Source organism: Pollicipes pollicipes, unplaced genomic scaffold (genome assembly GCF_011947565.3).
Source record: "Pollicipes pollicipes isolate AB1234 unplaced genomic scaffold, Ppol_2.1 Scaffold_6138;HRSCAF=7277_pilon_pilon_pilon, whole genome shotgun sequence".
NCBI lineage: Eukaryota > Metazoa > Arthropoda > Thecostraca > Pollicipedomorpha > Pollicipedidae > Pollicipes > Pollicipes pollicipes.
The window spans coordinates 20,521,161-20,533,117 of NW_023596818.1; positions in this window are offsets into that span (position 1 = coordinate 20,521,161).

An 11,957-nucleotide genomic window follows, 5' to 3' on the forward strand; every position below is an offset into this window, starting at 1 on the left:
TTTCATTGTGGAAAACATAACATGGTCACACTCAAACAGTATGTTGCAACAAAGGTCAGCATGGTTTTACCATAGTAAATCAGATGGACCAACTGCACCATATGCAAGCCCAGCATGAAAGCCCACCTGAAGAGTACCTCCTGAGGATCAACAAGTCTATACAGGAGACAACAGCAAGTGAAAACCATCCAATCAAGATAACAGTGCAAGTGGATGGAAAGCCAGTCCAGTGGGAAGTCAATAATGGTGCAGCAGTGTCAGTGATGTGGGAACGGCTGTTCTGCAAGCTGTGGCCAAACAGGAAATTGGAGGAATCCAGACAGAGACTGGAAACCTATGCTGGTGGGCCCATCTCTGTGATAGGGGAAGTCAAGGTGATTGTGCAAGAAAGTGCTACCCCTGATCATAGTGTGTGGATCCAGCAAATCCCTACTGGGTATAAATTGGCTCTCCAAGGTGAAACTCAACTGGCATGCAATCTTCCATGTGAAGGCCTCACTGGAGGGAACAGCACAAAAGATACTGAAAAAGTTCCCAAATCTGACAAAGCCCGAGTTGGGGAAAGCCAACACTGAAGCCCACCTGGAGATAAATTTGAATGTCAAACCAGTGTTCTACAAACCGCGATCGGTGCCCCGGGCTCTGCAACCATTGGTGAAAGAGGAGCTAGATCGTCAAATCGAAGCAAAAATCCTGAAGCCCTGCAAGTCAGCACAGTGGGCTGCATCCCTGGTGACAGTGTTGAAGCCAGATGGCAAAGTAAGACTGCGGTAGCTACAACCTAACCGTAAACAGAGCCAGTCACTTGGAGCAATATCCACTGCCCAAAGTGGAGGAACTTCTCACCCAACTTGCTGGAGGTCAAAAGCCCACAATAATCAACCTGGAATAGGCCTACTTGCAGATTCCATCGTCAGAGTCAAGCCAAGTCTACACAATGGTCAACATGCACAAAGGTCTTTTTGAAGCAACCAGACTGGTGTATGGAGTTAGCATTTGTCCTGCTATTTTCCAGCGCCACATCGAAACCCTGCCAGCTGGCATCCCAAACACCATGATGTTTCTTGATGACATTTGTGTCACAGGTCCGAACGACGCTGCACATCTCGCTAACCTGGAGGAAGTACTGAGACGACCAGATTAGGAGAACCTGAGAATTGACCCAAGAAAGTGCCGGTGGTTCTTGCCAGAGGTCTCCTGCCTCGGGGTGCAGATCGACAAGGTCTGCACGCAACAGAACAGAAGGTAGCAGCTGTGCGAGACGCCCCACGTCCTGAAAACGTCGGACAACTGAGGACGTATCTCGGCATGCTGAACGACTACAGTCGCTTCTGCCCGAAGCTGAGTGCGGTTGCTGCACCGTTGTATGCACTCCTGAGGAAGGACGTGGAGTGGCGATGGGGCGCAGAGCATCGGGACGCCTTCAGGGCAACGAAGGTTCTTCTATCAGAGGCTCCCTGTCTCGCACACTTCGACGGTAATGCACCAGTCATCGTGTCAGCAGATGCCAGCTCCTATGGCCTAGGAGCTGTGTTGTCTCAGATGACACCAGAAGGAGAACGCCCAATCGCCTTCGCCTCCCGCACTCTGAACCAAGCTGAAACGGACTAAAGTCAGATCAACTGTGAAGGTCTGCCTCGGGTCTTCGCCGTCAAGCGGTTCCACAGCTTCGTGTATGGAAGACCCTTCGCGCTCAGAACCGACCACAAGTCGCTCCTGGGGCTCCTCGGGAAAAATCAAGAACCTGCCAGAAGCCGTCTTACCACATATGGTGAGATGGAAGGTCACGCTGGACGTCTACAAGTACCAGCTGGCACACGTCCCCGGCAATGCAGAACAGCATGTAGCAGCAGACGCGCTCAGCCGCCTGCCAACCTCTGAAACGGTGGCAGAGGCTGCAGTAGCTCCGCTCATGGAAGTCATCCAGATGCTTGAAGCTGTTGATGAACTGGTAACTGTGGACAATGTTCGAGAATGGACCAGAAGGGATGCCGTTTTCTTTGAAGGTCTGCACTTCACCCGGTACGGATGAAGTCGTCAGAGGTGTCGCCAGCTCTCCTGCCGTACCAGTGTCGAAATGCCGAACTGAGTATCCAGGGCGGTTGGTTGCTCTGGGGATGCCGAGTGGTGATGCCACCACGGTGCCGCCAAAAGGCACTCAAGCTCCTTCATGAAGGACATCCCGGCATTTGCTCTATGAAATGTCGTGCCCGCAGTCAGGTCTGGTGGCCTGGGATGGACTCAGACATGGCCGAGCTCACCAAAGTCTGTGATGCATGCCAGCTACACCAGAAAGCAGCGCCTAAAGTGCCCTCTCAACCATGGAGGTACTCAGACGCTCCGTGGGACAGAGTACATGTTGACTACGCTGGCCCTGTAGAAGGCAAGATGCTTCTGATCGTGGTGGATGCGTATAGCAAATGGCCAGACGTCTGGATAACCAACGACGTCAGCACAGGAACGACCGTAGACCACCTACCGATTACCTTCGCCACACATGGGATCCCCGTATTAATCGTGAGCGACAACGGTGGTTGCTTCACCAGTAAAGAGTTTAGCGACTTCACAAGCGCCAACGGCATCCGCCATGTCTTCACCCCTCCGTTTCACCCTGCATCTAATGGTCAAGCGGAAAACATGGTGAAGCTCGTGAAAACCGCCCCTCTCTCCTCTGCTCACGAAGCACCAGAGATGGTTGTTCCAGTACAGGAATACGCCACATACAGCAACAGGGAAAGCCCGAGCAGAGATGCTGTTCAAACGTGCTCCAAGAACGCGCCTGACGCAGCTTCACCCGTCGGAGGAAAGGCAGTACTGCAGCAGCACAGCGAGTGGTTCTGTCAACAGATCGTTCCGTATGGGAGACCCAGTCTTCATCACAGAAGTGACTGGTTCGGCCTATAAGTGGCTCCCAGGAACCGTGCTGGATGTCTGCGGACCGTCTTGCCAGGTTCTGTTGCAAGATGAACATCAGTTCCGTTGTCACTTCGATCACATCCGTCCCCGTTATACGTCTGGAGAGGATGGACTGTTCGAAACAGAGAAGCATTTCGCACCCGGTAGCCTAACCTCACAGACGTTCGTGGCTGCGCCCAGGAACGTGACGGCACCACAGCCGACTGACAGCAAGCCAGCGACGTTCGCTCCGTCCGCGGAAGCTGTCAACCAGCCAGCGACGTCCGCTTCATCCGTGGAAGCTGAAACCAGCCTCCCGCAGCCCAGTGGCGCGCGAATGACGGAGACAGCCGATCACGTTCCGCCGCCTGCTCGTCCGGTACGCAACCAGAGCACGCCAGAGCGCCTGGACTTATAGTATGTACCGTTAAGCTAGTTTTTGCCAAGAAGGGAGGAGTTCTGGTACTGTAACGCAGCGAATTACGACAGTGTTTCAACATGTTCCGCTGCGCCGTTTGGAAATATAACCAACTCACGAGTGGACTGCGACGCGCCAAGCCACGTGTATCGCATTGTGCCTGAAAGCCTGCCCAGCCAATAAACTCCCATCATTCTGCACTGAGCGTGTATGCAACAATCGCGAAATCCATCAACTCACTCTGAACCATTTCTACTCTCATCACGAATTTTCGGCCGCCGGGCCCGCATCTCCAGTGGGTGCGGGTCTCTCAGGAGTGCTGGTCTCTCGCGTGGTAAGCCCGGCTTGGAATCTTGACGACGCCCGCTGTTAAGTGGGTGGCTTCATGGTATATCGGCGCGGCGTGATGATGCCAACTCGCTTCACTTCTAAGCGGAATGAATTATAAGTGGGGCTTTTCATATCGGACAGTACCGTAGTTTCTAATGCTAGGGGGAGGGAGTCCACGCCCTGCAGAGATATTGAGGACCCCGCGAAGGTTCACCGTAAATCTAACTTGTGACACACTGGATAGCCAGTGGAAATGACGCATACGACGGCAGAGGCATGTTTAATTACGTTCGGCAATTGCTTGTAAAAATTCATCGGCGCGTATTCGACTGCTGCTCAAAGGTGAAGGCATAAAGGCCAATAGGGAGGGAACCTGAGCAGTCATGGGTACCGCAGGAGACCAACGCAGTGGCTCCCGTCAACAAGTATAGGGTCCTCAGAGCAAGCAAAAACTGAACTCAAGACCAACGTGATGGGCACCTAAACGATCTGTAGTGCCTCGACGGGCTGACCTATGAATCCCCGGTCACAGCACAGGACCCTCCGAGGAAAGGGAAATCACTCAGGACTACGAATTGATACCCCCGTGCAATCAAGAATGCACGGGCAGATTAACGACACGAGTCTCGATGGGAGTAAAAAGTCAGCCGCAAATGAGACGACAGGAAAAGAGCTCTCGAACAAAGTAGAGGGCCCCTGAGCATCGAGCGTCTCCGTGCCTTACCTTATAAGAGCCCTAGCAACGGCACAAGGCCCTTCAAGCAAGTAGAAAGTACCTGAGATTTATATGAAGGACCCCTGAGCAATTGAATGTATTCTGGAATATGGGGCCCGGGAAAAGTATATGCAGCCTTTCGGGTGAATGGGCAGAATCCGTGGAGGAAAACCCGATTGATCGACAGTGCTCAAGCATGGAGGCAGGAAGCGTCCCAACAGCACATTGGGCCCTACGAAAAAATGGGAAGACATTAAGGGTAACGTGGAAAGCTCCTTAGCGATCAGATTGACGCAGCAAGTAGACATATGGAGACAGGCAGCCAACAGCGTAATGCATCTAGATAGCGCAATGAGCCTCAAAATTCCCCCAGCAACACCCTCTCAATCAGCGAGGAATGAACTTCGTTTACTTATGAGCTTTTTACTTTTGCTAGCAATGGTTCTTGGTCATCTGTAGGCCCAAATGCATCCAAATTTGTTGTGCGTTTGTTGTAATGAAACTGCGTCCGTCGGTTATGTCCGTCCGTCCGTCCGACGGTTATGTCCGTCCATAACCGTCCGTCGGGCGGTTATGGGCCCCTTCGGAGCCTTTAGGTTCCCTCGGCGTGGTCCATGGGACATGGTCCTGTGCCTCCCCCTCCCCCCCCCCCCCTCCACCTTCCCCCCCCCCCCCCCCCCCACCCTCTGCATCCGCCACCGGCCCGAGCAGCTGAAGAAATAGAGCCCGCTAAGAACATAGGGCCATCCATTCAAATAAGAAATGCTCAGGACGCAATGTGTAGCGCTCTGAACGATCGAGTGCGCCAGAACAGGTTAATATATAGGGCCCCCGTCAAGAGCTTGGGGCCCTCCATTTAAATAGGAAGTATTCAAGACTTAATGTAGAGGGCTCCTGAATGAGCGAGTGTGCCTGAGCAGGCGAACAGATAAGGCTCCCAAAAAGAGCGTAGCACCCTCCATTCAAATAGGACGTATTCAAGACCCACTGCAGAGGACCCTCGAATGATCCAGTCTATCAGAGCAAGCAAACATATAGGGCCCAGTCAAAAGCGTAGCGCCCTCCATTCAAAAAGGGAACACCCAAGACCCAATGTAGAGGGCCCCCGAATGCTCGAGTGTGCCCGAGCAGGTTAACAAATAGGGCTTCCAACAAAAGCGTAAGGCCCTCCATTCGAATGGGAAGCACTGAAGATCTGAAGTATGTGGCCCCAGAATGATGCAATGTGCCCGAGTAGCGTATCAGAAGGAGCCAGACAAGAGCGCAGGGCGCTTCACTCAAATAAGAAGTACTCAAAACCCAGTGCGGAGGGCCCCCGAAAAATGGAGTATACCCGAGCAGATTATCAGATGACCCGGACAGGGGTGTAGGGCCCTAAATTCAAACACCAAGACCCAATATTTAGGGCCCTCAAACAACCCAATGTGGCCAAACCGGCGAACAGATGGGGGTCCCCGACAAGTGCGTAGATCCCTCCATTCAGATAGGAAGTACCCAATACGCAATGTGGAGGGCCCCCGGATATTCGAGTGTGCCCGAGCAGGTTAACAGATGGGGCTCCGGCAAGAGCGTAGGGCCTTCCATTCAAGTGTGAATTTCCCACGGCACGATGTAGAAGGCCCCGAATAACCGAGTGCGGCAGAGCAGGTTAACAGATAGGGCCCCCAAAAAGAGCGGAGGGCACTCCATTAGAAAAGGAAGTACCAAAACCAGACGTGGAGGTCCCCTACGATCGAATGGGCCCGAGCATCTTATCAGATTGGGGCCCTGACAGGAGCTTAAGGCCCTCCATTCAAATAAGAAATACCTAAAACTCCATTCGGAGGGCCCCGAAAGATGAGTGTACCTGAACAGGTTATCGGATAACCCCGATACGGGCAGAGGGCCCTAAATTCAAACGCTGAGAACCGATGTGCAGGGCACACCAGTAATCCAGTGTGGGCGAGGAGGCGAACAGAGGGGCCCCCGACAATCGCGTAGGGCCCCATTCAAATAGCATGTGCCTAAGGCCCAATATAGAGGCCCCCCCCTCGAACGATCGAATGTCCCCGAGCAGGTTATCAGATAGCCCTCCCCCCCCCCCTCCCACAGAGGCGTAGGCCCCCATTCAGAAAAGAAGTACCAAAAACCAGGTGTAGACGGTCCCCAAACGACTGAGTGCGCCCAAGCAGGCCATTAGATGGTCCCCCGATAAGAGTGTAGGGCCCTAAGCAAGTGACAGAGAATTGGAAACGCCTTAGACCAATGTAGAGCACCCATGGGCATATCGCAAGTGTGTCGGTAGGTTAACCGACACTCACGTAAAGGGCCGCCTGGCAACCGAGAATACCCCGGCAGGTTAAGGTATGGGACTCTGGCTACCGCTCACAGAGCCTTTCTGGCGAATGGAAATAATCCGGGGAAGGGCCCGCGATTGACAAAGAGTTCCTCGGCACGCTAACAGCAAGGGCTCCAACAACAGCGCAGAGCCCTCGGAACAAATGCAAAGCAATGAAGGACAATGTGGAATGCTCCTAAACGACCGAAATGAACCTGCAAGTGACATATAGTTTCCCGGAAACAGCATGGGGCCCTAGCCGGTGTAACGGGGCTTAAAATTTCCAGTTCACAACTTTTCCAATCATTGAGTAATTTTTATGACTTCTCAAAGGCCCTTCACGTTCGCTTACAACTGTTCTTGGTCGCCTAAAAGTCCAGAGATACCCGGTTTTGTTGTGTTTTGTGTTAAAAAAACTGCACCTGTTCGGCCGGTTGTCGGCCCCCCGCAGCCAATGGGCCCTTTCGTGGCCCAGAGGGGGGGGGGGGGGCATGCCCCGTGGCAACGCTCCCTGGACCCGCCCCTGCTTGAACTCTGAAGACCTTCCCAGATCTACTTTTCCACGAAAAGCAGAATGGTGAGTTACGCAGTTTCGCTGTTGATGGCTCATCGCACTTGCGATAGCTGCGATGCGATGACTTACAATTGGGATATTACATGTCAAGTGATGGTTTACACCTCTCTTTCGCTCTCTTTCGCTCTCTATCGCTTTATCGCTCTCTATCGCTTTATCGCTCGCTATCGCTTTGTCGCTCTCTATCGCTCTCTATTGCTCTCTCTCTCTCTCTCTCTCTCTCCTCTCTCTCTCTCTCTCTCTCTCTCTCTCTCTCTCTCTCTCTCTCTCTCTCTCTCTCTCTCTCTCTCTCTCTCTCTCTCTCTCTCTCTCTCTCTCTCTCTCTCTCTCTCTCTCTCTCTCTCTCTCTCTTCCTCCCTCCCTCCCTCCCTCCCTCCCGCCCCCTCCCTCCCTCCCTCCCTCCCTCCCTTCCTCCCTTTCTCTTCCTCCTTTCCTTTCTCCCTTCCCCTCTCTTTCTCTCTGCTTGTCAACAGTGAGTGTATTACCAACATTGCGGGCCAACCTGTGGCTTCCAGTTGACCGGCACTCGCCTGCGAGCTTAAAACATAGCTGCGCCTTCTTCAGCGTATAAGGATTTGTTCTCCGGGGCCTCCAGCGGACAGACGAAGTGTGCGACGAAGCACATGGTGAAGGCGTTTGCAAATTGTCATGTCATCCCGACACCGTCCGGCACGAAGGCCCATTAATTCGACGGGAAACGGCCCATGTCACGATTCCTATGTACGCAATACGCTTTGACTTCAAACGAGAAAGATTGAGCCGTGAAGAGCATAGAGGTGGCAACGTAGTGCATTGTAACCGGCGTTGAGATGAAACACAGTCGCACTTTTCGTGATACTTTGGGCACCATGTACTAAAGTATGCGCGGGTCCGAAGTCCCGCATGTCGCCGCTTTCGGCAGGGTATCCGCCTGGCAAACGGGTTCCTGTTGGCCGTCTGTTGGTTGGTGTTGGCCGCTTGGCCAGCCGTCTGTTGGTTGGTGTTGGCCGCTTGGCCAGCCGTCTGTCGGCTGGTATTGGCCGTCTTTGGGTTGGTGTTGGCCGTTTGGCCTGCCGCCTGTCGGCTGGTATCGGTCATCTGTCGGCTGGTGTTGGCCATTTGGCCGGCTGTTTGTCGGCTGGTATTGGCCGTCTGTGTGCTGATGTGGGTCGTTTGGCCGGCCCAACGGGCAACACCAGCTCACAGGCGGCCAGTCCGACAGCCAACACCAGCTTACAGACGGCCAACACCAGCCCACAAACGGCCACACCGACGGCCAACGCAGGCCCATAAACGGCCAGCCCGAAGGCCGACACCAGCCCACAGACGGCCGGCCGACAGCCAACACCAGCCAGCAGACGGTCAACACCAGCAAACGGACGGTCAATACCAACCCACAGACGGCCGGCTCAACTTCACTTCAGTTCAGGTTATTTACGAATTTTTCCAACAAGTGGATTGACGCTCCATTCGAGTCAATACAGCTCCAACACGTAGTCATTCATTGTCATACAAATAGAACAAAAACGGGAATCAGACAAGCCGACTTCATTTGTCAAGATTCTGCAGACGATCCTGGCCCCGAAATACACCACCCTCTGCACTCTGCTGAAATGAAACGCCGCGCCCCCTCCGTAGACTTGGGGCAGCATAGGACATGAGGAATACATGGGACTGAATAAGGAGTTTTACGGGCATCGGGCGTGACGTGGTGTCGTATCTTATGCAACAGGGGTAGGATGGGTCTCACTTTTTTGTAACTTTTGATAGACGTGCTCCTACCAGGATAAAATATTGTCGTTTGGGAACCCCAGCATCTTTACGGACGGTGTGGGGCTTGGCACCTACATGGCCAGCAAGATTGGTTCGAGTTTCGCGCTTGCTGTGTAGATATTCATACCGTTATTCACCTTCCCCCAAAAGTACAAAAAAACGCCAATTTGATTCGCATTTAGAGTGTATAGCTGTTGACATAAACCCATTCTAAAGATTATTTTTTAGATTAAATCGAAGTGTACATAAATCATTGCTAAAGATGTTTGCCTGCCCAGACGCCTGTTTTGATTTTCAGCTCCATTTGGCGTTTCGAAAATATGTGATATTACTATGACTACTATATTTATCATTTGGTAGCTTAGAGGGGATGCGATTTTTGAACGATGTTTTCATCGACTCAACGGACTGAGGTCAAATGATGTGTGATTGTCGCAATGTCTGCAGGCAGCTTTTCTTTGACAGCTGACACGTACGTTTACCTGAGTACATTTACCTGCGTCAACTTGGTGTGTCTCTCGTCAAAGTAAGAAACCGGATGGTAGATGGCTGTAAGCTCGTCTGATACGCATGGGGAAATTGTCAGTATCTTGGCATGAGCACCTGCCGTGGTGATGCTCGCCACCTGAAAACTCAGCCAACCTCGGCATTCGAACCAAGACCGCTCGAAACAAACATTCATGGGACCACTACACCTTTCATCCAGCTTCCATGAATCTAGGCTGGTTTGTTATGTTTCAGAGGCACGTGCCTCGTTATTCGTAATTAACCGACGTACTTAACACTCCGGTCCTGCTATTTCCTAATTTACCGGGTTCCTTCACACTGCGCGGTCCTGCAATATCGGCTCGGTCCTCGCATATTCAACAACCCGTAAAACAGTACGTATGGGAGCTTTCACCAATCTCAACCGATAGAAATGCGTGCGTTGACATAGAGCTATAGTTCCTCTGCATGAGTCGTTTATACTACAGCTCCTTATGGTGGCCCTCGCTTGTCGGAACTAAAACCCGGTCCTCCTTGTCATGGCTCACACGTATGGGTGTGTGTGTGTGTGTGTGTGTGTGTGTGTGTGTGTGTGTGTGTGTGTGTGTGTGTGTGTGTGTGTGTGTGTGTGTGTGTGTGTGCGTGTGTGTGTGCGTACACCGTTGTGAAGCGCTCTGTGCGATTAAAGCAAAAGCACCGGCCAAAACTGACAAGACACCGTATCAGAGTGATCGGGAGCAGTTAAGTCCACGGTAACTAAATCTCCACACATCTACATCGCGAAAATGCTAAAAAGTGGAGAACGCCTCTACCTTTGTGAACTCCCTTGAGCTCAGGGTTCCTATCCACCAAACATGCTGACATTCCGGTCATTGAGTTTTAATATTGTTATGTATGTCGCTTATACACGGGAACCTAGCTTACTGTGCGCAGCTCTAGAAAACGTGGCGTGCCGCGCATGCAAATACGTGGGGCTTCTTAATTTTCTCCGGGTCGTGGTGCATCCTGTCATTTTGAGGCTAAATATTTGGGAGAAAACATGGCAACATACACTTAAATTAGCTACTAAACACCATCAAAATCAAGCACAAACTTCGTTCCTAGCTTATATACGGCTAGCCGGCTAGTTGATGAGATCAGCTGATGGCTGAGGACTAATGCAGAGTTTTTGCTTTGTCTGTTGCAAGTGGGGTACAAAATATCCCATTATTCAAGGTGTAATAACTGTCACAAATTGAAAAAGCAACGGAAACAATATGCGCGACGTCGGCAGCGTGTAAAATTATGCTCGACAATTACAAGTACAAATTCATCGACGTATTAGGCATAGACGCAAATTCAGTCATCAGTCGATAAGACGTAAAGCCGCAAGCAAAATCATTAATCTTTGGGTCCCCGTCAACGGCGTAGGCCCTCCTATAATGTGGGAAAACCCGCAAACCAATGAGGACGGCACCTGAGCAATCCAAAATGCCGCAGCAGGGCAATAAAGAGGCTCCTGTTATCATTGACAAGTCCGCATGACAGGCGAGAAGAATCTAACACTAATATGGTGGGATCCCTAAAAGATCGAGAGTACCCCGGCAGGCTAACACAAAGGGTCCAGCCAGAGGACAGGATCCTCTGAGCAAAGGGGAATAGCCGAAGATCAGTGTACATGAATTAACTCCCCTGTGTGGTCAGGAGTGCCCGGGCAGGTTAACAGAGAGGGCTCTGACAAGTGAAGGGTCTTCAGCAAATAGGCTCAAAAGGAAAAGAGCCGTAGATCAATGAAGAGGGCCCCTGAGCATCGAATACCTCGCTGCGTGACCTCATATGGGCCCCAACAATAGCACGGGTCCTTCAAGCAAGTGAAAAGAACCCATTACCGATATGAAGGGCCCCTGAGCAACCGAGTGCACCCCGGCATATGAGGCCCCGGCAACAGCGGCGAGGCGGGAGAGCCCGCCTGCCCCGCGGGCGCAGCGGTCCCCGCCGAGCCCGTGCCGCCAGCCACGGCTCCGGCCACGGCGCCTCCTGGCGCGCTGCTCCCAGTCCACCAGTGAGCCCCGGGGCGTGGCTGCGCCCAGGCCGGACACGACCGTCATGCGTCTAGATAATTTGTGGTAACCATGCTCCACTGTACACAACACATGATCATGGTGGAATGCTGGGTTGACTGTGCCTTCTGTTGACAAAAGGGGGAAATACCGGCAGTAGTCAAGAATGCTTCTGTAGTGTCATCTAGCGGCAGGAATTCAAACTAGCCTGAGTGCCGAGGGTAATGGACGTTTTGAAAACTAGACTTAACGACTGTAGACTTTGCGACTCTGGACGTTGCGCGCCTGGACCTCATAAACATCCCCAATGGGCACGGAATTGGAGGCATGCTGGGCGTTATGAATGCTAGATGTTGCGATCTTGGACGATATCAGTCCTGCACGCTGCCATCTTCGACGTTTTGATGGCTCCCGTCTCTACAACGATTGGA